Source organism: Somniosus microcephalus, chromosome 7, assembly GCF_052327205.1.
Source record: "Somniosus microcephalus isolate GS21.2 chromosome 7, FLI_Smic_1.0, whole genome shotgun sequence".
NCBI lineage: Eukaryota > Metazoa > Chordata > Chondrichthyes > Squaliformes > Somniosidae > Somniosus > Somniosus microcephalus.
The window spans coordinates 63,299,168-63,326,081 of record NC_140993.1 but is presented as its reverse complement, the minus strand read 5'-3'; the positions used below and the strand labels follow the sequence as shown (position 1 = coordinate 63,326,081).

General features: G+C 43.0%; 1 protein-coding gene and 1 non-coding gene across 3 annotated transcripts in view; both read right to left on the bottom strand.

Annotated features, from left to right (window-relative positions):
- The window catches only part of oxsr1b (oxidative stress responsive kinase 1b), a 257,293-nt gene that overhangs the window by 212,432 nt on the left and 17,947 nt on the right, over positions 1-26,914 (bottom strand). The gene's annotated exons all lie outside the window — the stretch shown is intronic.
- On the bottom strand, positions 71-233 carry LOC147114661 (U1 spliceosomal RNA). Its single transcript, XR_015079131.1, has one exon. It is a non-coding gene; the product is annotated as a U1 spliceosomal RNA (small nuclear RNA).

Here is a 26,914-nt window from a genome sequence, read left to right as displayed (position 1 = left end):
ACCTAGGCACTCTAACCTATTGCGCCACGAGAACCATGCCCATTCAGTCCGTAATGACTGTATAATAAACAAGGGGAAAGCACAGACTCAGTCCCCCCCAACCACAAATTATGAAGTCGAGTACCCACATTTGGGAACATTGCAAGTTTCAGCACACCCCAAGTGCAATGGTCTAGCCTCATTCTGGGAGAACAATTTTCTTGATCATGGGGTCTCCCCTGCCAGTTAAGTATCTGCCTTTGTGACACACATAAGAAATAGGAGCAGGAGTAGGCCATTTGGCCCCTCGAGCCTGCTCCTCCATTCAGTAAGATCATGGCAGATCGGGTCTTGGCCTCAACTCCACTTTCCTGCCCGCTCCCCATTGTGAAGGAATAGCCATGATTCAGAGAAATACACAATACAGGAAACTTTCTGGTATCCAGCACTGACGGGACCGAGCTGGTGCTGTACCATCAAAACTGCCGTAGAAACCAGCGCTAATGTTAAAACATACGGAGCTTTTGAGCTCCGTGAGAATCAACAAATCCTGTTGCTTAGCAACAGCTTCAAAACTGTCGGCCACAGCTTAAAAGCGTCTCTGTAGCTAAGCAACAGCTTCAGCTAGACCTTGCAGAGCCTGACTGGAAAAAAAAGCAACGAGAAGTAAAAAAAACTTAAGGAAACGGCTCCTGAATTTTGCCAGTAGATAGAGCTTTCCGGACATTTAACCTCTGGTTAAACGAAAGTTTCCTGTACTATGAACAGAATTCTGATATTAATAAAAGACATACTGGGTTTAAAAGTCTGGAAAGCTTAAAAGACAAATCTCAGCAGACAGGCTGTAAACAGAAATACAGGCTTCTGAGAGAAAAATCAGTTGATAACAAAGTTGTAAACAAGCTTTGAAATGAGAATTAGTTAAATATTCTAAAACAATGAAAGACTGAAGCAAACCACTGGTGCTTCCGAAAGGTCTAAGGTATGCAACGAACACAATGAGAATGCCCAGTTTAAGTGTGAAGAGCTAACACGTTGAAACAGAAACACAAACATTAAAAGAGGCATATCCCTTTGAAAACATGACATCAAGTAAAGAAACAACTGCTGGTCAAACAGTTTTGTTAAACTTGGAAAACAGGAACCATAAGATTAAATATGCAACCAATTGAGACAGCTAGAAATGTATGAAACATTCAGTCAAAGTGTCTTTAATTAACTTAGATATAGTAAAAACCATATCAACAAGACTTTGAAGATATGACATCAAATGGATGACACCAAGCAATTGCGTTTGTATTGAACATGGAGAATAAGGAAAGACACAATGTTTGCTAAAAAGCAGTTAAGCCAATATTAGGAATTGAATGAAGAATCTTCGATAAGAATGACATCAAACAAAAACCATAGTTGTCATTGTTTTTATGAGGGTTTCTGGAACACCTAAAAAGGTAGAGAAATAATTATGCATGCAATAGTTGAATTGATAGTAACACGGAAAGCATTCAAACAGAGGTATCAATAAAGACAATTAGCTGACATCAGCAGAGAACATCAAAGAAGAAACCAAAGCCAAAAGGGTATAAAAATAAGAGCTTTTCAAACAGAACGTCAGAACACGCTGAACAGGCAGGGCGTTTCTCAACTTTCCAGAGGCATCTCTAAGTCTTTAACTATGAGTCTCGGGAAGTGATTGATTTTGGTGGGCGTTCTGGATTTAGAAATAAGAAATGTAACGAAGTAAAGATTTGAGAATAAGGATCTCTGAGAAATAAGAAATGTAAGCTAATTGTATTTTGAATTGTTAATGTTGCGACTGATTCAACAGATGTTAACTGAATGTCGGCTCTTAAATAAAATGATATATATTTAGAATTGTCTCAGAGTAATTCTGTATAAACTCGCGAACCCACAAATTCTGTACGCTCTTTTGTAAGGAGTTGCAGAATTCTGGGGGGTATCCGGAAGGTTACAGTCTAGTTCAACTTATTAAAAGTACTATCCAGAGGACGGTAACATCTTTAGTCGTTCCTTTCCTTTAGGGAGAGATAGCCTGAACCTTTAGACCCATTTAAGCATCTTATGGAATTCGGCTATCTCCAACTCTACCTCCTCTAAGTTGAGGGTTAATGTCTGGGGATACGCCTGATCTGGAATAGCCCAAAAGGGCTAGGACTGTAATTATCCCTTCACCATAACCCTGGACTCCCTTATCGTTCAAAAATCTGCCCATCTCCACCTTATATATTCAATGACTCCGCCTCCACAGCTCTCTGGGGTAGAGAATTCCAAAGATTCACGACCCTCAGAAGAAATTCCTCCTCGGCTCCATTTTAAATGGGCGACCCCTTATTCTGAAACTATGCCCCCTAGTTCTAGATTCCCCCACGAGGGGAAACATCCTCCCTGCATCTACCCTGTCAAGCCCCCTCAGAATCTTGTACGTTTCAATAAGATCACCTCTCATTCTTCTAAACTCCAATGAGTATAGGCCCAACCTGCTCAACCTTTCTTAAGACAACCCCTTCATCGAGAATTAACCGAGTGAACTTTCTCTGAACTGCCTCCAATGCAAGTATATCCCTCCTTAAATAAAGAGACCAAAACTGTACAGTACTCCAGGTGTGGTCTCACCAACGCCCTGTACAGTTGTAGTAAGACTTCCCTACTTTAAAACTCCATCCCCCTTGCAATAAAGGCCAACAACATTCCATTTCCTAATTACTTGCATGCTAACTTTGTGTTTCATGTACAAGGACCCCCAGATCCCTCTGTACCGCAGCATTTTGTAGTCTCCCTCCATTTAAATAATTTGCTTTTTTATTTTTCCTACCAAAGTGGATAACCTCACATTTTTCCACATTATACTCAATCTGCCAAATTTTTGCCCACTCACTTAACCTATCTATAATATCCCTTTGCAGATTCTTTGTGTCCTCTTCACAACTTGCTTTCCCACCTATCTTTGTATCCGCAGCAAATTTGGTTATATTACACTCGGTCCCTTCGTCCAAGTCATTAATATAGATTATAAATAGTTGAGGCCCCAGCACTGATCCCTGTGGCACCCCACTAGTTACAGTTTGCCAACCTGAAAATGACCCATTTATCCCGACTCGGTTTCCTGTAAGTTAGCCAATCCTCTATCCGTGCTAATATATTACCCCCAACCCCATGAGCTCTTATCTTGTGCCTTTTATGTGGCACCTTATCAAAAACTTCTGGAAATCCAAATACACCTAATCTACTGGTTTCCCTTTATCCACCCTGATCGTTACATCCTCAAAGAACTCTAGCAAATTTGTCAAACATGATTTCCCTTTCATAAAACCATGCCGACTCTGCTTGACTATTATGATTTTCTAAATGTCCTGCTACTACTTCCTTAATAATGGATTCCAGCATTTTCCCAATGACAGATGTTAGGCTAACTGGTCTATAGTTTCCTGCTTTCTGTCTCCCTCCTTTCTTGAATAGAGGCGTTACATTTGCGGATTTCCAATCCGCTGGGAGCTCTCCAGAATCATGGGGATTTTGGTAGATTACTACCAATGCATCCACTATCTCTGCAGCCACTTCTTTTAAGACCCTAGGATGCAGGCCATCAGGTTCAGGGGGCTTGTCCACCTTTAGTCCTGTAAGTTTGCCTAGTACTTTTTCCTCTAGTGATGGTGATTGTTTTAAGTTCCCCCTTCCCTAAAGCCCCTTGATTACTCTCTTCCTTTTCATATACTTGTAGAAGCTCTTACTCTGTCTATTTTTATATTTCTTGCTAGTTTACTCTCAATCTATCTTCTCTCTTTTTTTCTTTAGTCATCCTTTGCTGGTTTCTAAAAATTCCCCAATCCTCTGACCTACTACTAATCTTCACATCATTGTATGCCTTTGTTTTCAATCTGATACCAGCGATAACTTCCTTAGTTAGCCACGCATGGTTCATTCTTCTCGAGTCTTTCTTTTCACTGGAATATATCTTTGCTGAGAGTTATGAAATATCTCCTTAAATGTCTGCCACTGCTTATCTACCATCTTACCCTTTAATCTATTTTCCCAGTCCACTTTAGCCAACTCTGTCTTCATACTTTTGTAATTGCCTTTATTTAATTTCAGGACACTAGTTTGAGACCCAAGTTTCTCACCCTCAAACTGAATTTGAAATTCTAACCTGCTATGATCACTCTTCCCTGGAGGATCCTTTACTATGAGATTAATTAATCCTATCTCATTACACATTATCAGGTCTAAAATAGCCTGCTCCCTAGTTGGTTCCACAACGTATTGTTCTAAGAAACCATCCCGAATATACTCTATGAACTCTTCCTCAAGGCTACCTTTGCCAATTTGATTTGTCCAATCTATATGAAGATTAAAATCACCCATGATTATTGCAGTATCTTTCTTACAAGCCTCACACCTTAAAGCAGTGTTCTGAATTTTCTTCTTCAATGCTATTTAATCTCTTCTATATCTCTAAATAATCACCCACTTCGGCTTTCTTTCAAGGTTGAATAAAAGACGCATTTTAAAAAAGACTGCATTTATATAGCACCTTTCACAAACTCAGGACCTCGCACAGCCAATGAAGTGCTTTTGAAGTGTAGTCAATGTTGTAATTAAGGCAGTCAATTTGCAAACAAGGTCAGCAAACCCCACAAATAGCAATGTGATAATGACCAGATTATCTGTTTGCAATATTGGTTGAGGGATAAGTATTGACCAGGACACCGGGGAGAACATCCCTGCTCTTCTTCGAACTAGCACCATGGGATCTGTTACATCCACCTGAGGGACCAGGCGGAGCCTCGGTTTAACATCTCATCTGAAAGATGGCACCTCCAACAGTGCAGCACTAGAGTTTTAACCTAGATTATATGCTCAAGTCTCTGGAGTGGGGCTTGAATCAAAGGCCTTCTGACTCAGAGCGAGAGCCAAGGTTGACCAGTCTCTCCTCCCAAGTCAACCTTCTGACACTAGGGACGAGACACAACCTCCTGGCTCTTCTCTGTACAGGAACCAGCATTTGAACTTAAAAAGGCTATGGAACCACTAGATATTAATAGCAGCTAGCAAAATCACTAGGCACCAACATTAGAGATGGGATTGTGTTGTATTTGACAAAGTTCTGAGTTTTTATTGCAAGTAGTTTGTAAATTCCAAGAAACTCAAGTCCCAGAGCCCTGTACAAAGAGCAGCAAGTATATGCAGTTGTTGGAAAATAGCCACTGGTCCAGTCCAGTCGAGTCATATGCCCTCCAGTGACCTGCTGCTAAATGCACCAGTCTCACTGCCCTGAGAAAGTTCTCATTTCAAGATTTATTTCATTTTATGGCGCCTTATTACTTTGAAGACTGAACCCTCCACCAGTGGTCCAAATGACTATGCAACGATTCCTGCTGGAAAGGTCTTGGGTGAGGGCAGGATCAGTTGGCTGCTATCATCCACTGGCAACATTCACTGTCTGGACACACACGTGAAGATTGATGACTTATGGAATTATATCCTAACACATCAGTGCCATCAGGATAGATGGGGGGGAAACGGTCAGTGTGGGGGTAAGATAATGCAAAACATCAAAGTTGTAATAACATTGAGGTTACAACGTATATTTTCTTCCAACTACCTTCCAAATTAATGGGGTTGTAACTAAGGTTCGGTACTTCAGTTAATGTGGATTGGATACTTATAGGCCGGTTGGAAACAAGATCAATTTTTCCTTCTCCAATCACGTTTGTTTCTCTTCCTGCCGACGCCACCCTGCGGCACCCTCCCAGCCCAGCCCAGGTAAAATGATTACTTCATTGGGATAGGAGAAATTATTCAAAGCTTTCAACACTTCAGTGTGCAAAATGATCAAAGCTCCCCAAAGAAGTGTAAATTCATCTTCCTATCAGATGGCTTTAAAGCAATAGCGCACCACTTGTACATTTGATAGCAACCTAATCATTTTTCCAGAACACAAATGATTGTTGCTATGCTGTCACCACTCCATTAAAAACTTACGCACAACACGACCCCCATTCACCCCCACAATCTCCTGGAACAAACAAAAAAACGTCATGCCAATTTGGGGGGGGGGGGGGGGGGGGGGGAATTATTCGCCGACTCCTGAAGGTGATCAAACAAGTTCCAGGAGACCAGAGTGACCAAGAGGCACATCCTCCATTACCCATCTAATTTCTATGCGTCATTATGTCTTAAACACTTAACAGGTTCAGCTTCCTTTTGAATGTTTATTAAAGAAAAGAAATATGTTCACAACCTCAGAGCATCCCAAAGCAGTTTACAAGCAATGAAATACTTTTTGAAGTATAGTCACTGTTATAATACAGGAAACGAGGTGGCCAATTTTCACACAAGGACCAATAGCAATGAGATAATGACCAGATAATCAGATTTTTTTTATTGATGTTAGTTGAGGGCTAAATAGTGGCCAAGACAACAGGGAAAACTCCCCTGCGCTTCAGTGCAGTAATGGCTGTATTCACAGAAGTGTCAGACTAGATTATGTGCTCAAGTCTCTGGAGTGATTGGAACCCACAAGCTTCTGACTCAAGAAACAAAAAAAATCAAATCAAAATCAAATCTTTTATTGTCATCGTTAGTGCACAAGTGCAGTACAACGAAATGTAGGCTTGCGGCTCCCGAGAGTGTACATTTAGATTAAGACATTTAAACATTCAACATACATTTGGCTTGTAATACATTAACATAAACATAACCATAACAAAGTGCATTGGCAGATGTGCAGGCTTTAGAGTTTATTTGTGGAGTTCAGTAGGACGACAGCCCTGGGAAAGAAGCTGTTCCTAAATCTGGTCGTACGGGTGCGAATGCATCTGTAGCGTCTCCCAGATGGCAGGAGGGTGAACAGATGTGGCTGGGGTGGGTAGGGTCTTTGATGATGGACCGTGACCTCCGTAAACAGAGTTTCTGGTATATGTGCTCTATGGTTGGTAGCCGGGTGCTGGTAATGCGTTGGGCAGTTGGCCAAGGCTGACAAGCAGGCTACTTTTTTTTATTCATTCCTGGGATGTGGGCATCACTGGCAAGGCCAGCAGTTATGGCCCATTCCTATTGCCCTTGAAAAGGTGGTGGTGAGCCACCTTCTTGAACCACTGCAGTCTGTGTGGTGAAGATACTCCCACAGTGCCGTTAGGGAAGCAGTTCCAGGATTTTGACTTAGTGACAATGAAGGAATGGTGATATATTTCCAAGTCAGGATGGTGTGTAACTTGGAGGGGAACCTGTTCAGGTGATGGCGTCCCCATGCGCCTGCTGCCCTTGTCCTTCTAGGTGGAAAAGGTCGTGGGTTTGGGAGGTGCTGTCGAAGGAGCCTTGCCGAGTTGCTGCAGTGTATCTTATAGATGGCACACACTGGCTGCTTTGTCCTGGATGGTGTCGAGCTTCTTGAATGTTGTGGGAGCTGCACTCATCCAGGCAAGTGGAGAGTATTTCATCACACTCCTGACTTGTGCTTTGTAGATGGTGGAAAGGCTTTGGGGAGTCTGGAATTGAGACACCTGTTGCAGAATACCTAGCCTCTGACCTGCTCTTTTTGCCACAGTATTTATGTGGCTGGTCCAGTTAAGTTTCTGGTCAATGGTGACCCCCAGGATGTTGATGGTGGGGGATTCGGCAATGGTAATGCAGTTAAATGTCAAGAGGTGGTAGTTAGCCTCTCTCTTGTTGGAGAGGGTCATTGCCTGGCACTTGTGTGGCGCAAATTTACTTGCCATTTATCAGCCCAAGCCCAAGTTGTCCAGGTCTTGTTGCGTGCGGGCATGGACTGCTTCATTATCTGGGGAGTTGCAAATGGAACTGAGCACTGTGCAATCAGTGAATATCCCCACTTCTGACCTTATGATGGATGAAAGGTCATTGATGAAGCAGCTGAAGATGGTTGGGGCTAGGAAATTGTGTGGCACCTTGTCAAAGGCTTTTTGAAAATCAAGGTATACAATGTCAACTGGGACCCAATTCCACCAACCTAGTAATTTCCTCAACAAATTGAACTAAGTTGGCAAGACATGACCTCCTTTTGCAGAAGCTATAAGACGACCCTCTCTATCTGCCAAGGCTGTCAAACAGTGTTTCTCTTATGATCCATTCTCGCAACTTGCCTATAACTGAAGTCAAGCGAACAGGCCTGTAATTTCTCAGTTTAGAAATTGCCCTTTTTACATATTGACTGCACATCAGTCTCTTTCCATTGCATAGGGGCAATCCCAAACCCCAGCGAGCTGTTAAGTATGGAAGCAAATGAATTGAACAAAATATGCAACTGACAGAACAGCAGATGAAATTTAATACAGACAAGTATAAAGTTGCTTATTTTTCCTTCCTGTTTGCAGTACGGAAAAATAAGCAACATGAATGATGTTGAAATAGCGAAGGATGAAACTGACTGAGATCTGGAGGTCTTAATTGATTCTAGGTTCAATATTTCCAATCAGTGCTGGGCAGCACATCAACAAAATCAGCCATGATCTAGCCGAAGAGCAGAAGAGGCCAAATGGCCAACTCTTGCTCCTATGTAACAAAGCAAATTGAATTCTGAACTACATAGCTAAAACAATAAGTAGTCCGAGGAACTCATGGTCAACCTGTCTAATGCTCTGGTCAGACCAAAATCTCGAGTAATATGCCCAGATGTGAACCAAGACACAACGGAGGCATTCAAGCACTTGAGGAAATTGAGAACACAGACAAGACTGATCGGTGTCTGAGTTATGGAAAAGACTGTAGAAACTTTGACTTTTCAGCTTTGAAATGAGGAGACTGAAAAGTGATCTTTAAAAAATATTTTGCATAGTATGGAAAAGGTAAATCCAGAAAGTTACTTCAAACTAAATTGTGCAAATAGACCAAGGAAATAGTTTTACACCATAAAAGCAAATTTAATACTTATGTCAGGAGGTTCTCCTTCACACAAATAGTGATCAATACACAAAATAGATTTCTGGGGTAGAGTAATGGAGGTGAAAACACTGGAAACATTCAAGAAAAAAAACTAGATAATGCACTGGGACGGTGAGGAGGGCAGGAGCAATGTAGGGTCTCCCTTGATGGACAAACTAAAATAGGATGAATGGCCGTCCTCACCATATTTATTTCTGCCATCTTCAGACACTGAAGAGGAAGTGGGAGATGAGTTGGTGGATGTGACTGAAGATGCATTTGAAGAGATAGATTCTGAGATACTGTGGGAGAGAGTGCCTGACCCACACCGAGGTTACCATTATATCTGAGAATTATAGGCAAGGTAGCGTGCACTAGGAACAGTAGAAAGACAATCCGTCCCTTGAGCCTGTTCAACCATTGTTAGAGCATGGCTCAACTCCATTTACCCGCCTTTTCTGCATATCGCTCGATATCCTTACCTAATAAAAATCTAGCAATCTCCGTCCTGAAAATTGATCCAGCAGCCACAGTCTTTCAGGGAAGACAGTTCCAGATTTCCGCTACTCTATGTGGAAAAAGTACTTGCTGATTCAATCCTAAATGTCCTCGTTCTAATTTTAAGATTATGGCCCCTTGTTCTGGATTCCACCCCCACAGCAAATAGTTTCTCTACATCTACCCTACCGAATCATTTTGAACAATTCAATTAGATTATCCCTCAATCTTCTAAACTCAAAGGGAACACAAGCCAGGTTTATGCAACCTGTTCTCATAACTTAAGCATTTTAGCTCCAGTATTATTCTGGTGAATCTGCACGGTATGCCCTTCCACAGCCAATAGATCCATTCCGGAGGTATGTAGCAGAAAAAAAGTATATGTGTATTTGAACTCATCTAAACATTCAGGACATCTTAAAAAAAGGGAGGGATCCAGATTATTATTATTTATTTATTTTTTATAAATATGAATTGTAAGCATACAGTCACACAAAAATCATTCATCAAGCAAAAATGGACACACCCTAGTCTCCGGGAGTGAGCTATAGATACTTGCAGTTTCTCTGAATTGGCTCAGTTAGGGTTTAGCACTGTGAGCAAAATTTCTCACCATCAGGACTTTTAGTTTTCCAATTTGAAATAAAAAAGGAATGAACTCATGCTTAAAGAATTTGGGTCAAACACAGCTACAACAGGCCCCAAAGTATCTCCAGCTGCAGTGAAGCAGAGAAAGAACCAAAGGATGTGGGGGGGGGGGGGGGGGGGGGGGTGGAAAAAACACACATTGGATAAATATCAGACCACACAGATTCACACATGATTGGTTAAGTGCAACCCAGTCATGAGTCCAACTGAAATACTGATTTAGTTTCATTGTTTTTGTTGAGTTAGCTGATCCATCAGAGCAGTGCTAGGCCCATGACAATTAGCCTCCTGGGAGTAATCATAAAAACAAAATCACTCAGCCAGATCATGATCGTTATAAAACAGCTCTTGTGGAAGTGCATGCGTGGACAGAAAAAGGATAATCACAGTCCGATAGCCAGCCAGCACTCAATCACTCACCCATGAATGTTGGGCACTTCAGTGAGGTACTGGAGGGCAAACAGGCACCTGGGGAAGCATAGTACAATGAGGAAGTCAACCCCTTGAAGAGGACAGGGAAGGGGAGTGAAAGAAACAAGAGGGAGATACTGTTGATAAAGTTGATGTGGGTGCAGTTGCATTACAGGATTCATAGAGGACATCTTTTTCAAAGCAACAAAAAGTCATTCAGCATTATCTGTGACTGCAGAAATGATGATTGGTTATTTTAGATCACAGTATGGTTGTTAGGAGAATGTTTAGTGTTTCATTTTGTACAGCATGCCAGTGTCTAAACATTCATTTTGCACTGTAGTGGCTACACATGATCTGAAATAATTCTGTAAGAATCCCATTTCTTGGGCATCATCTAGTGCTGAGCAATGCCATAAAACTGGTCTTATCTGCCAAACCAGTGGCTCAGTTGGAAAGTTCATTGCCCAGTGGGAAACTGAGTCATGCACACCAAGGTGGCCCAGTTTGATTACCAGCCAACGCTGAGTTAGCCGATCTCAACTGGGACAGTAATCAGATCGCTACTTTGGCCCTAGGACTCCTTGAGAATTTCTATCGGTTGATGGTTGCTGCAAAGCTCACAGCATGGCCAACAAGAGGAATTCCCACAACCAAACAGGCAGCCAACATTCACTGCCTAGGTTAATAAAGAGACTTGCATTTATATAGCGCCTTTCATGACCACCGGACGTCTCAAAGCACTTTACAGCCAATTAAGTACTTTGAGTGTAGTCACGGTGGAAATGTGGGATACACGGCAGCCAATTTGCACACAGCAAGCTCTCACAAACAGCAATGTAATACTAACCAGATAATCTGTTTTTGTTATGTTGATTGAGGGATAAATATTGGCCAGGACACCAGGGCCCTGCTCTTCTTCAAAATAGTGCCATAGGATCTTTTACATCCACCCGAGCGCGCAGACAGGGCCTCGGATTAACGTCTCAGCCGAAAGACGGCACCTCCAACAGTGCCACACTCCCTCAGCACTGCACTGGTCAGCCTAGATTTATGTGCTCAAGTCCCTGGAGTGAAACTTGAACCCACAACCTTCTGACGCAGAGGCATGGGTGCTACCAGCCGAGCCACAGCTGACACATATAGATGAGGAAGGGGTGAGCGACCAGATGGTTGCTGGTCCTTTTGATATACTACCCTATCTGCCACACGTCAGCAGCTTCAGTGGCTGGGTGGAGAAAAAAAGCCATTGAAATAAAAATAATTTTTTCTCAACTGGCAAATTGCTTTATGGTGCAGCTACCTAAAGATGAAAATGTGGAATCTACTCCATGGGAGCAACAGCTTTGAGGGGAATGGAAACTAGGTTCCTCCTCATTTTTTAGTTGATCTTCCCATTGCTGCTACACCATGGAGCTCTGCAGCAATTGGATTAACAGACTGGTGATATGCATTACAGAAACATAACTGCAGATTAACACTGACATGTGATTAATGCAGCCTGCTAGCAATGGGGTACATGGAGACACTGAAGGTACTTTCTAGTGTGTAATGACAAAAGGCAAGCATCTGATGGAAATTGTTTTGACAATACAGGATTTTCTGATCTTGTTTCAGTAGAATGAAGAGTGTGTGCGGTGCTCCGCCTTTTACATTCAGTAGAAGGAGCCAACCTGTGCAATACGGAGACCCAGGATGCAAACACACAGGGCTGGTAGCTCCCAGCATATTTTATTAAACTGGCAGCATTTACAGTTCCACGTTCTACAAGTGCCATCAGTTCCCCTACTGCAAAATGCAGCCTAAAGAGGGAGAACTATGCATCCGTCACTAGCTCCCACTACTATAGTGTACAAATGTAAGAAGTCACACAACACCAGGTTATAGTCCAACAGCTTTATTTGAAATCACAAGCTTTCGGCGCGCTGCTCCTTCTTCAGGTGAAGTGGAGAAATGCATAAAGACACAGCTTATATAGTCAGAGAATCATGTCAGATGTTTACAGGTAACCTTTCCAACTGCCATTTATCACACCTCGGCAGAGAGATAATCACAGCAGTCAAAGGTGTGAATGGTGTCCAAACAGGTCAGTCAGGGAAACATTACATCAAAGAACAATGAGGTGGGGTCACAAGGGGTCAAATATTGCAGATGCTGGGGTCTGTATGAAAAACAAAAAAAAAGACAAAAAACATTTTCTTTGCTGGAAATCACAGCAGGTCCGGCCGCATCTGTGTAGAGAACAAGCCAATGATGACTCGAGTCTGGATGACCCTACGTCAGGTGGGGTTACATGTAGCGTGACATGAACCCAAGATCCCGGTTGAGGCCGTCCTCGTGAGTCCGGAACATGGCTATCAGTTTCTGCTCTATGATTTTGCGTTGTCGTGTGTCTCGAAGGCTGCCTTGGAGAATGCTTACCCGAAGATCGGAGGCTGAATGTCCTTGACTGCTGAAGTGTTCCCCGACTGGGAGGGAACACTCCTGCCTGGTGATTGTTGCGCAATTTTCTTCCTATGGACCCACGGCGAAGAATCACTGAAAAGACTCCACGATAACATCAACAAGTTCCATCCCACCATCAAACTCACCATGGACTACTCCTCAGAATCAGTCTCATTCCTGGACACACGAATCTCCATCAAAGACGGACACCTCAGCACTTCACTCTACCGCAAGCCCACGGACAACCTCACGATGCTTCACTTCTCCAGCTTCCACCCTAACCACGTTAAAGAAGCCATCCCCTATGGACAAGCCCTGCGAATACACAGGATCTGCTCAGACGAGGAGGAACGCGATGGACACCTACAGACACTGAAAGACGCCCTTGTAAGAACGGGATATGACGCTCGACTCGTCGATCGACAGTTCCAACGGGCCACAGCGAAAAATCGCATAGACCTCCTCAGAAGACAAACACGGGACACAACCAACAGAGTACCCTTCGTCGTCCAGTACTTCCCCGGAGCGGAGAAATTACGCCATGTTCTTCGCAGCCTTCAACATGTCATCGATGACGACGAACACCTCGCTAAGGCCATCCCCACGCCTCCACTACTCGCTTTCAAACAGCCGCCTAACCTCAAACAGGCCATCGTTCGCAGCAAATTACCCAGCTTTCAGGAGAACAGCGACCACGACACCACACAACCCTGCCACAGCAACCTCTGCAAGACATGCCGGATCATCAACACAGATACCATCATCACACGTGAGGACACCACCCACCAGGTACATGGTACATACTCATGTGACTCGGCCAACGTTGTCTACCTCATACGTTGCAGGAAAGGATGCCCCGGAGCATGGTACATCGGCGAGACCATGCAGACACTGCGACAACGGGTGAACGGACACCACGCAACAATCACCAGGCAGGAGTGTTCCCTCCCAGTCGGGGAACACTTCAGCAGTCAAGGACATTCAGCCTCCGATCTTCGGGTAAGCATTCTCCAAGGTGGCCTTCGAGACACACGACAACGCAAAATCGTCAAGCAGCAACTGATAGCCAAGTTCCGCACTCATGAGGACGGCCTCAACCGAGATCTTGGGTTCATGTCACGCTACATGTAACCCCACCTGATGCAGGGTCATCCAGACTCGAGTTGACATTGGCCTGTTCTCTCTACACAGATGCGGCCGGACCTGCTGTGATTTCCAGCAAAGAAAATGTTTTTTGTCTTTTTTTTTGTTTTTCCATACAGACCCCAGCATCTGCAATATTTGACCCCTTGTGACCCCACCTCATTGTTCTTTGATGTAATGTTTCCCTGACTGACCTGTTTGGACACCATTCACACCTTTGACTGCTGTGATTATCTCTCTGCCGAGGTGTGATAAATGGCAGTTGGAAAGGTTACCTGTAAACATCTGACATGATTCTCTGACTATATAAGCTGTGTCTTTATGCATTTCTCCACTTCACCTGAAGAAGGAGCAGCGCGCCGAAAGCTTGTGATTTCAAATAAAGCTGTTGGACTATAACCTGGTGTTGTGTGACTTCTTACATTTGTCCACCCCAGTCCAATTCCGGCATCTCCACACCATACTATAGTGTAAACATACCTATAGTTCTAACAGCTGATTGAAGAACATAGGAACGGGGGTGGGCCATTGAGCCTCTCGGCCATTCAATGAGATCATGGCTGATCTGTAACCTGACTCCATATACCCGCCTTTGCCCATCTCTTAAAAGGTATTTGGTTAACAGAAATCTATCAATTTCAGATTTAAAATTAACAATTGACCCAGCATCAACTGCTGTTTGCAGAAGAGAGTTCCAAACTTCTTGCGTGTAGAAGTGTTTTCCAACATCACTCCGAGAACGCCTGGCTCTAATTTTTAGAGCTATAACTTGTAGTCTTAGATTCCCCAACCAGCAGAAGCAGTTTCCCTCTATTTACCCTCTCAGTTTCCCTTGAAAACTTTGATCAAATCTTCTAAATTCCAGGGAATAAAAGCCTAGTTTGTGCAATCTCTCCTCGTAATTTAACCCTTGGAGTCCAGGTATCATTCTAGTAACTCTTCGCTGCACTCCCTCCAAGGCCCATATATCCTTAAGGTGTGGTGCCCAGAACTGAATAGAGTACTCCAGGTGTGGTCTAACTAAGGCTTTGTACAGCTGTAGCACAACTTCAGATGCCTTGTATTCTACTACTCTAGATATGAAAGCCAGCATTACATTAGACTTGGATTATTTTTTTGTACCTGTCCATGACATTTTCATGATCAACATTTTCATGATCTATGTACATGCAGCCCTACATCTCTTTGGACCTCCGCTGCTTCTAGCTTTTCGCCATTTAGGAAGTACTGATTTATCCTTTTTAGGTCCAAAGGGGATGACTTCACACTTGCCTTTATTGAAATCTATTTGTCACAGGTTTTACCCACTGAATTTATTAATATTGCTTTGTAATTTTATGCTTCCATCTACAGTGTTTACAATGCTGCCCATCTTTGTGTCATTGGCAAACTTGGATATATGGCTCTCTATCCGGTCATGTAATAATAAATGGTGAATAGTTGAGGCCCCAACAGAGATTTTTGCAGGACACCACTAGTCACATCCTGCCAATTAGAGTACCTGCCCATTACCCCTACTCTCTGTCTCCTGCCACTCAGCCAATTTCCTAAACAGGTCAATAATTTTCCTTCAATTCCATGAGCTTCAACTTTCGCCAACAGTCTCTTATGAGGGACTTTATTAAATGCCTTCTGGAAGTCCATATAAATAATATCACGGTCATTCCCCTGTCCACTACTTTAGCCACCTCTTCAAAAAATTCAATTAGGTTCATCAGGCATAACCTACCCTTTACAAATCCATGCTGGCTCTCTGATCAGCTGAAAATCTTCAAAGTGTTCAGTCACTATCCTTACAGACTCTAGCAAGTTCTCCAACAGAGGTTAGGCTAACTGGCCTAGAATTCCCTGGTTTCCCTGTCCCACCTTTCTTAAACAGCACTAAGCAGGGACTACTGCCCCAAAACAACGCAGAGCTAAATTTTAAACATTGTTATGCGATTCACAAAAAGGAGAAGATTTACATTAGGTTTTGCATTCTTCAGCACTTATTAGCCTTTACAATAGTAAGACTAAATGTGAAAAATCAGAGTATCGCTTGGGTGTCTGTTGATGACAGCACATCATCAATGCAAGAGAAACTTAATCTTTTGAGAATTCCAGGCCTTCAGGAAACAATTTAGGTTGCATGCAGTAGCGCTGCCTAGTTGGAGGTATAATCCTTCAGCTGAGATACTAAACTGAGGTGCTATCTTCCTGTTCAGGTGGACATTAAGGCAGTATTGAAAAACAATGGTCAGCATTCGTCCAACACCCAAAAAAATAGATCAATTGGTCATTCACCTCATTGCTATTTGTGGACTTTTGCTGGTGCAGGATGGAGGATGTATTTCCCTACATAAGTTACTTTAGAGTAATTCCTTGTCTGGCAGGATTGTACAACATAAAAGTATTAGAGACATTCAAAATGCAGCTGGATGTTGCAATAGTTAGGGTACGAAAAGGCACGAGCTTCAATTTTACAAACTGTCTTTCCACATCCACATTTTTGTTCTGATTCCCCAACTAGTCCTTCCATCCTCTCATGAACCAGGTTGACTATCTGGCTGACAGATGTGGAAGAATTCCTTCTGTATCACTGAACAGCTGCAGGGCATTCTGAAGGGGGAGGGTGAACAGGCAGAGGTCATGGTTCACATTGGGACCAACGACATAGGTAGGAAGAGGGATGAGGTCCTGCAGCAAGAATTTAGGGAACTAGGTAGCAAATTAAAGAGTAGGACCTCAAAGGTTGTAATCTCTGGATTACTCCCGGTGCCACGTGCTAGTGAGTATAGGAATAAGAGGATAGAACAGATGAATGCGTGGCTAAAGAGTTGGTGCAGGAGGGAGGGCTTTAGTTTCCTGGATCACTGGGCCTGCTTCTGGGGAAGGTGGGACTTGTACAAGTCGGACGGGTTGCACCTGAACCAGAGCGGGACAAATATCCTTGCGGGGAATTTTGCTAGCACTGTTCGGGGGGGGGGGGGGGGGGGGGGGGGGTTTAAAACTAAAATGGCAGGGGGTTGGGAACCTGAGCAGGGAGACAGAGGAAAGGGAAACAGGGATAAAAGCAAAAGATAGGAAGGAGAAAAACAGAAGTGGCAGTCAGAGAAATCAACGGTTTAAATCAAACGTGGCCACAGTAAATAATAATTCTAATAGGTCTAAGAGCGTTAAAAAAACAAGCCTGAAGGCTTTGTGTCTTAATGCGAGGAGCATTTGTAATAAGGTGGATGAATTGGCTGCACAAAGAGGTAAACGAATAGGATTTGGTTGGGATTACGGAAACGTGGCTCAAGGATGGCCAAGACTGGGAACTCAACATCCAGGGGTATTCGATATTCAGGAAAGATAGGCAAAAAGGGAAAGGGAGGTGGGGTAGCATTGCTGGTTAAAGAAGGGATTAATACAATTGAAATGAAGGATATTAGCTCTGATGATGTGGAATCTGTATGGGTAGAATTGAGAAATACTAAGGGGAAAAAATATTAGTGGGAGTGGTATATAGACCTCCAAACAGTAAGGCAGAGGTTGGGGATGGCATTAAAAAGGGAAATTAAAGAAGCATGCAATAAGGGCACAGCAGTCCTCATGGGTGGCTTTAATCTACATATAGATTGGGCCAACCAAATTAGTAACAATACTGTGGAGGAGGAATTCCTGGAGTGTTTACGGGATGGTTTCCTGGACCAATATGTCGAGGAACCAACCAGAGATCAGGCCATCTTAGACTGGGTATTATGTAACGAGAAAGGATTAATTAGCAATCTTGTTGTACGAGGCCCCTTGGGTCGGAGCGATCATAATATGATCGAATTCTTCATTAAGATGGAGAATGAAGTGGTTGACTCAGAGACAAGGGTCCTCAATTTAAATAAAGGAAACTACGATGGTCTGAGGAGCGAGTTGGGTAGGATTGATTGGGGAATGCCACTCAAAGGGTTGACGGTGCATAGGCAATCATTCAAAGACCGAATGGATGAGCTACAGAATTTGTTCATCCCAGTTTGGCATAAAAATAAAACAAAAAAGGTGACTCAACCGTGGCTAACAAGGGAAATTAGGGATAGCATAAGATCCAAGGAGAGGACATATAAATTGGCCAGAAAAAGCAATAATCCTGAGGATTGGGAGCAGTTTAGGAGTCAACAAAGGAGGACAAAGGGATTAATTAAGAAAGGGAAAATAGAATGAGTGTAAGCTAGCAGGGAACATAAAAACTGACTGTAAAAGCTTTTATAGATATGTGAAGAGAAAAAGATTGGTGAAGTCAAGCGTAGGTCCCTTGCAGTCAGAATCAGGGGAATTTATAATGGGAAACAAGGAAATGGCAGACCAACTAAATACATACTTTGGTTCTGTCTTCACAAAGGAGGACACAAATAACCTCCCAGAGATGCCGGGGAACATAGGGTTTGATGAAAGGGAGGAACTGAAAGAAATCAGTATTTGTAGGGAAATGGTGTTAGGAAAATTGATGGGACTGAAGGCTGATAAATCCCCAGGGCCTGATGGTCTACATCCCAGGGTACTTAAGGAAATGGCCCGAGAGATAGTAGATGCATTGCTGGTCATCTTCCAGAACTCGAGAGACTCTGGAACAGTACCCATGGATTGGAGGGTAGCTAATGTTACCCCACTATTCAAAAAAGGTGGTAGAGAAAAAGCGGGGAATTATAGACCGGTAAGCCTGACATCGGTAGTGGGGAAAATGCTAGTCTATTATAAAAGATGTAACAGCGGAGCACATGGAAGGCAATGACAGGATCGGACAAAGTCAACATGGATTTACAAAACGTAAATCATGCTTGACTAATCTACTGGAATTTTTTGAGGATGTAACTGGTAAAATAGATGAGGGAGAACCAGTGGATGTGGTGTATTTGGACTTTCAGAAGGCTTTCGATAAGGTCCCGCATAAGACATTAGCGTGTAAAGTTAAGGCACATGGGATTGGGGGCAAGGTACTGACTTGGATAGAGAACTGGTTGGCGGACAGAAAGCAAAGAGTTGGAATAAACGGGTCGTTTTCCGAGTGGCAGGCAGTGACTAGTGGGGTACCGCAAGGATCGGTCCTAGGACCCCAGCTGTTCACAATATATATTAATTATCTGGACGAGGGAATTGGATGGAATATCTCCAAATTTGCAGACGACACAAAGCTGGGTGGGAGGGTATGCTGTGAGGAGGATGTCGTGAAACTCCAGTACGATTTGGGCAGGTTGGGTGATTGGGTAGAAACATGGCAAATGCACTATAATGTGGATAAATGTGAGGTTATCCACTTTGGTGGTAAAAACAGGAAGGCAGATTATTTGAATGGCAATAGATTGGGAGAAGGGGAAGTGCAAAGAGACCTGGGTGTTATTGTGCACCAGTCGCTGAAGGTAAGCATGCAGGTGCAGCAGGCGGTTAAGAAGGCAAATGGTATGTTGGCCTTCGTAGCAAGAGGGTTCGAGTACAGGAACAAGGATGTCTTGCTATAGTTGGACAGGGCCTTGGTGAGACCGCACCTCGAGTATTGTGTGCAGTTTTGGTCGCCTTACCTGAGGAAGGACGTTCTTGCCATGGAGGGAGTGCAGTGAAGATTCACCAGGCTGATACCTGGGATGGCAGGAATGACCTATGAGGAGAGATTGGGTCGATTGGGCTTATACTCACTGGAGTTTAGAAGATTGAGAGGGGATCTTCTGTCGGGCCTGGACAGACTAGATGCAGGAAGGATGTTTCTGATGGCCGGGGAGTCCAGAACCAGGGGTCATAGTCTAAGGATAAGGGGTAAGCCATTTAGGACTGAAATGAGGAGGAATTTCTTCACCCAGAGAGTGGTGAACCTGTGGAATTCTCTGCCACAGAGGGCGGTGGAGGCCAGTTCATTAAATATATTCAAGAGTTGGATATATTTCTTGAGGCTAAAGGGATATGGGGAGAAGGCAAGGACAGGGTACTGAATTTGGATGATCAGCCATGATCTCATTGAATGGCGGAGCAGGCTCGAGGGGCCGAATGGCCTACTCCTGCTCCTATCTTCTATGTTTCTGGGAAATTAGGCTTATGTGGGAAAGATAAGAAATGAGTTGTGCCATGTTGAGCCCTGTACAATAGCATCCCCAGCAAGAATATTCCTACACTTATTCCATAATTTAAAAATGAATTACTTGATATTAATGAACTTGCATTTATACAGCACCTTTCACATCCGGTTGGGATACTCTTATTGTACGGCAGTAACACTCCAAATAAAGCTTGGGCTTCCTTTGCAGCCTGATTCTCCTTCACTTGTGGCTCTTGGCAGACTTAGAATCATAGAATGATACAGCATAGAAGGAGGCCATTCGGCCCATTGTGCCTGCTCTATGAAAGAGTTATCCAATTAGTCCCACTCTCCTGCTCTTTCCCCAATTGCCCTGCAATTTTTTCTCCTTCAAGTATTTGACCAATTCCCTTTTGAAAAATTATTGATTTTGCTTCCACCACGGTTTCAGGGATTGCATTCCAGATCATAACTCGCTGCATAAAACAAAAAGTGTCATGTCGTCTCTGGTTCATTTGCCAATCATCTTAAATCGGTGTCCACTGGTTACTGACCCTCCTGCCACTGGAAACAGTTTCTCCTATTTTCGCTATGAAAACCCTTGATTTTGAACACCTCCATCAAATTACTCCTAAACCTTCTCTGCTCTAAGGAGAACCACCCCAGCTTCTCTAATCTCTCCTTGTAACGGAAGTCCCACATCCCTGGCATCATTCTAGTAAATCTCTTCTACACCCTCGACATCCTTCCTAAAGTGCAGGGCCCAGAATTGAACACAATACACAAGTTGAGGCCAAACCAGTGTTTTATAAAAGGTGCAGCAGAATTTCCTTGCTTTTGTACTCTATGCCCGTTTGTAAAGCCAAGGCTCCCTTATACTTTTTTTTAACAAAATAACAATCTTCTCAACTTGCCCTGCCACCTTCAAAGATTTGTGTACGTGCACGCCCAGGTCCCTTTGTTCCTGCACCCCCTTTAAAATTGTATCAGTTAGTTTATTTTGACTCCCCTCATTCTTCCTACTAAAATGCATCACATCACACTTCTCTGCGTTAAATTACATCTGGAATTTTCCTGCCCATTTCACCAGTCTGTCTGTCCTCTTGAAGTCTGTTACTATCGTCCTCACTGTTTACTACATTACTGAGTTTTGTGTAATCTGCAAACTTTTAAAATTATGCACTGTTTAACCAAGCCCAGATCATGAATATATGTATCAAACAGAGCAGTGGTCCAATACCCACCCCTGTATACTTCCCTCCAGTCTGAAAAATAGCCAGTCACCACTAATCTCTCCTTTCTGTCTCTTAACCAGTTTCATATCCACACTTCCACTGCCCCAATTTCATATCCACGCTGCCACTGGCCCTTTAATCTCAAAGGCTTCAATTTTCCTAACAAGTCCATTATGTGGTACTTGATCAAATACCTTTTGAAAGTCCATATGCACAACAATCACATTACCTCCTTCAACCCTCGCTGTTACCTCAAAATAACTCAAATCAAGTAGGTCAACTATGATTTGCCTTTAACAAATCCATGCTGGTTGTCATTTATTTTTCCAAGTGACAATTAATTTTGTCTCATTTTACTGTCTAAAAAAGTTTCCCCATCACCGACGTTAGGCTGACTTGCTTGTAGTTCCCTGGTTTGTCTCGCTCCCCATTTTTGAACAGGGGTGCAACATTTGCAATCCTTCAGTCCTCTCGCACCACTCCCACATCCAAGGAGGATTGGAAGATTGCGGCCAGAGCCTCCACCATCTCCACCCTTACTTTGCTCAGCAACTTAGGATGCATCCCATCTGGACCATGTGACTTTTCTACTTTGAGCACTGCCAACCTTTTAAAGTACCTCCTCTTTATCTGTTTTTATTATCCCACCCAATTTCTCTACTACCTCCTCCTTTACTGTGACATTGCATCTGTCTTCTGGAGAAGAGGATGCTGCCAAAGTACAGGAAACTCCATTTTAACCAGCACCTAGATAACTGGAAATCTCTGTTAACCGGCAAAATTCAGGAGTAGGTTCAGGTAAGTTTTACTTCATATTAGTGGCAGTTCCTGGATCTGTGGCTGTGTAACTGAGGTTCGTGCACTTGTTGCTAAGCAACAGGGACACTTGGTCTGTGGCCGGAGTTCCTGCACATGTTGCTAAGCAACAGGGAAGCCTGGATTTGTTGCTATGTACAGAGCTCTCGTACCTTTTAACTATACCTCTCTGTAATCAGGACTTTGATAAACTGGCAGCACGCCGGTCCCGTTGGTGCCGGATAATAAAGAGTTTCCTGCACTCATTTAATACCTTAGCCATGCCCTATGCCTCCACAAGATCATCTCCGTTTTGGTCCCTAATCAGCACCCCACCACCCCCTTTCACTCTTTATATGTTTATATAAAAGACTTTTGGGTTCACTTTTATGTTACCCACTAATCTATTCTCAAACTCTCTTTGCCCCTCTTATTCCCTTTATCAGTTCTCCTCTGTACTTTCTGTATTCTACTTGATTCTCTACTGAATTATGAACCTAATATTTATCATAAGCCCCATTTTTCTGTTTCATTTTAATCCCTGTATCTTTAATCATCGAGAGAGCTCTAGCTTTGGATTACCTTTCTTTCCCCCTTGTGGGAAGTGTCTAATCTGCACCCGAACGATCTCCTATTTGAAGGCCTCCCATTGCTTATGTTTCTGCATGCAAGTCTGGGCCTCCCCGTGACTGCAGAATGGTGACCAAGCTAGCAATCAGCTGTTTTCTTGCTCTCCAGAAAAACATAAGAACATAAGAAATAGGAGCAGGAGTAGGCCAATCGGCCCCTCGAGCCTGCTCCGCCATTCAATAATATCATGGCTGATCTGATCCTAACTGCCAATCCACTATCACAGAACCATCTCCTGAATCTAACAGAATTAGACACACGAAATAGGAGCAGGATCAGGCTACACGGCCCCTGGGCCCGCTCCGCTACCCACAGGGCCATGACCGATCCGAACCTAGACTCATGTCCAAATTCCTGCCCGCTCCCCGTAACCCTTAATTCCCTTTACTTCTAGGAAACTGTCTATTTCTGTTTTAAATTTATGTAATGATGTAGCTTCTACAGCTTTTTGGGGCAGCATATTCCATGGACCTACCACCCTCTGAGTGAAGTAGTTCCTCCTCATCTCAGTTTTGAAAGAGCAGCCCCTTATTCTAAGACTATGCCCCCTAGTTCTAGTTTCACCCATCATCGGGAACATCCTCCCCGCATCCACCCGATCCAACCCCTTCACAATCTTATATGTTTCAATAAGATCGCCTCTCATTCTTCTGAACTCCAATGAGTAGAGTCCCAATCTACTCAACCTCTCCTCATATGTCCATCCCCTCATCCCCGGGATTAACCGAGTGAACCTTCTTTGTACTGACTCGAGAGCAAGTATGTCTTTTCTTAAGTATGGACACCAAAACTGTATGCAGTATTCCAGGTGCGGTCTCACCGATACCTTGTACAACTGAAGCAATACCTCCCTATTTTTATATTCTATCCCCCTAGCAATGAAAGCCAACATTCCATTGGCCTTCTTAATCACTTGCTGCACCTGCATACTAACCTTTTGAGTTTCGTGCACCAGGACCCCCAAATCCCTTTGTACTTCAGTACTTTCCAGTTTCTTGCCATTAAGATAATAACTTGCTCTACGATTTTTCCTGCCAAAGTGCATAACCTCACACTTTCCAGTATTGTATTCCATCTGCCAAATCTCTGCCCACTTACTTAGCCTGTCTATGTCCCCTTGCAGGTTTTTTTATGTCCTCCTCACTCACTACTTTCCCTCCCATCTTAGTATCATCTGCAAACTTTGATATGTTACACTCGGTCCCCTCCTCCAAATCGTTAATATAGATTGTAAAGAGTTGGGGACCCAGCACTGACCCCTGCGGAACACCACTAGTTACTGATTGCCAGTCTGAGAATGAACCATTTATCCCAACTCTCTGCCTTCTGTTAGATAGCCAATCCTCTATCCATGCCAGAATATTACCCCCAATCCCGTGATTTTTTATCTTAAGCAATAATTTTGTGTGCGGCACTTTGTCAAATGCCTTTTGGAAGTCTAAATACACTACGTCCACTGGTTTCCCTTTATCCACCCTACATGTTACTTCCTCAAAGAACTCCAGCAAATTTGTCAAACATGACTTCCCCTTCATAAAACCATGCTGACTTTGTCCTATTAAATTATGTTTATCCAAATATCCTGTTACTGTCTCCTTAATAATGGACTCCAAAATTTTACCTACCACAGATGTTAGGCTAACCGGTCTATAGTTTCCAGCCTTCTGTCTACTGCCCTTTTTAAGTAAGGGTGTTACATTAGCAGTTTTCCAGTCTGCCGGGACCTTTGCCGAGTCCAGGGAGTTTTGGAAAATTACCAATGCATCCACAATCCCTACCGCCACTTCCCTCAAGACCCTAGGATGTAAGCCATCAGGTCCAGGTGATTTATCTGCCTCGAGTCCCATTATTTTACCGAGTACCACTTCCTTAGTGATTTTGATCATGTTTAGCTCCTCCCCCCCTTTAGCCCCCTGTTTGTCCAGTGTTGGGATATTCTTAGTGTCTTCTACTGTAAAGACTGATACAAAATATTCAGTGTTTTTGCCATCTCCATATTTCCCACCATTAATTTCCCGGTCTCATCCTCTAAGGGACCAACATTTACTTTAGCCACCCTTTTTCTTTTTATATAACTATAAAAACTCTTACTATCTGTTTTTATATTTTTTGCTAATTTACTTTCATAATCTATCTTCCCTTTCTTAATCAATCTTTTTGTTATTTTTTGCTGTGTTTTAAAGTTTTCCCAATCCTCTATCCTCCCACTAGATTTGCCTACCTTATATGCCCTTGTTTTTAGTCGAATACTATCCTTATTTTCTTTACTTAGCCACGGATGGCTGTCTTTTCTTTTACACCCTTTTCTTCTCAGTGGAATATATATTTTTTGGAAGTTGTAAAATAACTCCTTAAATGTACACCACTGATCATGTATCGTCTTACCCTTTAATCTATTTTCCCAATCCACTCTACTCAATTCCGCTCTCATACCTTCATAGTCTCCTTTATTCAAGCTTAGCACGCTTGTTTGAGATCCAACCTTTTCACCCTCTAATTGAATATGGAATTCAACCATGTTATGGTCACTCATTCCAAGGGGATCCTTTACTAGGACATTTTTAATTAATCCTGTCTCGTTACACAGGACCAGATCTAAGGTTGCTTGCCCCCTGGTCGGTTCAGTTACATACTGCTCAAGAAACCCATCCCTAATACACTCAATGAACTCATCCTCAAGGCAGCCCTGCCCAATTTGATTTGTCCAATTAATATGATAGTTAAAATCCCCCATAATTATAGATGTTCCCTTATTACAAGCCTCAACTATTTCCTGATTGATACTCCGTCCAACAGAGTTGCCACTGTTCGGAGGCCTATAGACTACGCCCACTAGTGTTTTTTCCCCCCTTATTATTCCTTACCTCCACCCAAACTGTTTCATTATCCTGATCTTTTGACCCAATATCATTTCTCTGTATTAGTGATTCCTTCCTTTATTAACATAGCCACCCCACCTCCCCTTCCTTCCTGCCTGTCCTTCCTGCATAAGAATGCAATTAAAAGACAGGGCTTACATACAGTAAGCAGAGGTGTCCTATTAAAACAGATCTATTGGTCCTACAATTACCACCTTGCAAGAAAGTGTCTAGCCTCCACTTGGCAAATGCTCAGTGACAGGTGGCTTGAAGCACAGGTTCACATCCCATTACCTCACGGTGCAGTGTTTTGCAACAGCTGAGAGCAGCCTTGGAGTATGGATATTGGTTGAGATTGAGGCCTACAATAAAAAGCTGATGAGCAACACTGCTAGAAGTGGTGCATAATACTCACTGACCTTTCAGCTTAGTCACAGTCACAACTAGGGTGGAGCTGTTAAAGCGACACCACGCACTAAAGACAGTCAACTTTATGAATACGTTATTTACTTTGGTAAGTACTCAGGATCAGGATGGGAACGCATCAAATACAGCAAAAATACACACCCAGCTGCTACAGGACCACAAACAAACATCAGATCTCTAATAAAAACAAGCATCATAAATTTAAATTCAGGACAATCTCAAAACTTTCAATCTTCAATTGTCCATATTAGAAGGAAAAGGCTTAATGTCCTACTTAAGTAATAACCTAAAATAATCACCTATCTCCAAATGTTTTTCTATAAACTAGTTCATATCCTGTGGCATTGCATAGGATGATTTAAGGCAAAGTGTTTGAAGTTTATATATTGCTTTGGTTTTCATTTTTGAATAACTTTTTTGTAAACAAAATAGAATTGGTTAAAGTATATGTTTTCAGTACAGGATGAAAAATTCTGGATGAGGGGTATACCTACCAAGGCAATTTTTAACAAACAAAAATATAAACCACCGACTAACTCGGCCACCGCGGGAGACTCGGACTCGGCAAAATGAGTGCTGGATGGATTCGGCAAGATTACTGGTTATCTATTTTGCCGATTATTAAAGTATTCTGGGTGATTAAGTGCCGTTTAAACAAGAGTTTACTGTATATAGATATGTAAGTGAGCAATCTTACCACTTGGTAGTTGCCTTCATAATTGGGCCATCCATTCATGTTTCTGTTCCAGGGTCCCTACTGATCCCCTGTTCAATGCTTTCAGTGAAGCAGCAAGGGAGGGGACACTAGCAACATAGGTCAAACAAAGGAGTGTTGCATTTCAATACAGTACAACTCACTGCAATTGTGGTGCACAATGACAATACATTGAATCACTCCCCCTCCCTCCCAACAGGCGGAGTTCCAAATCTCA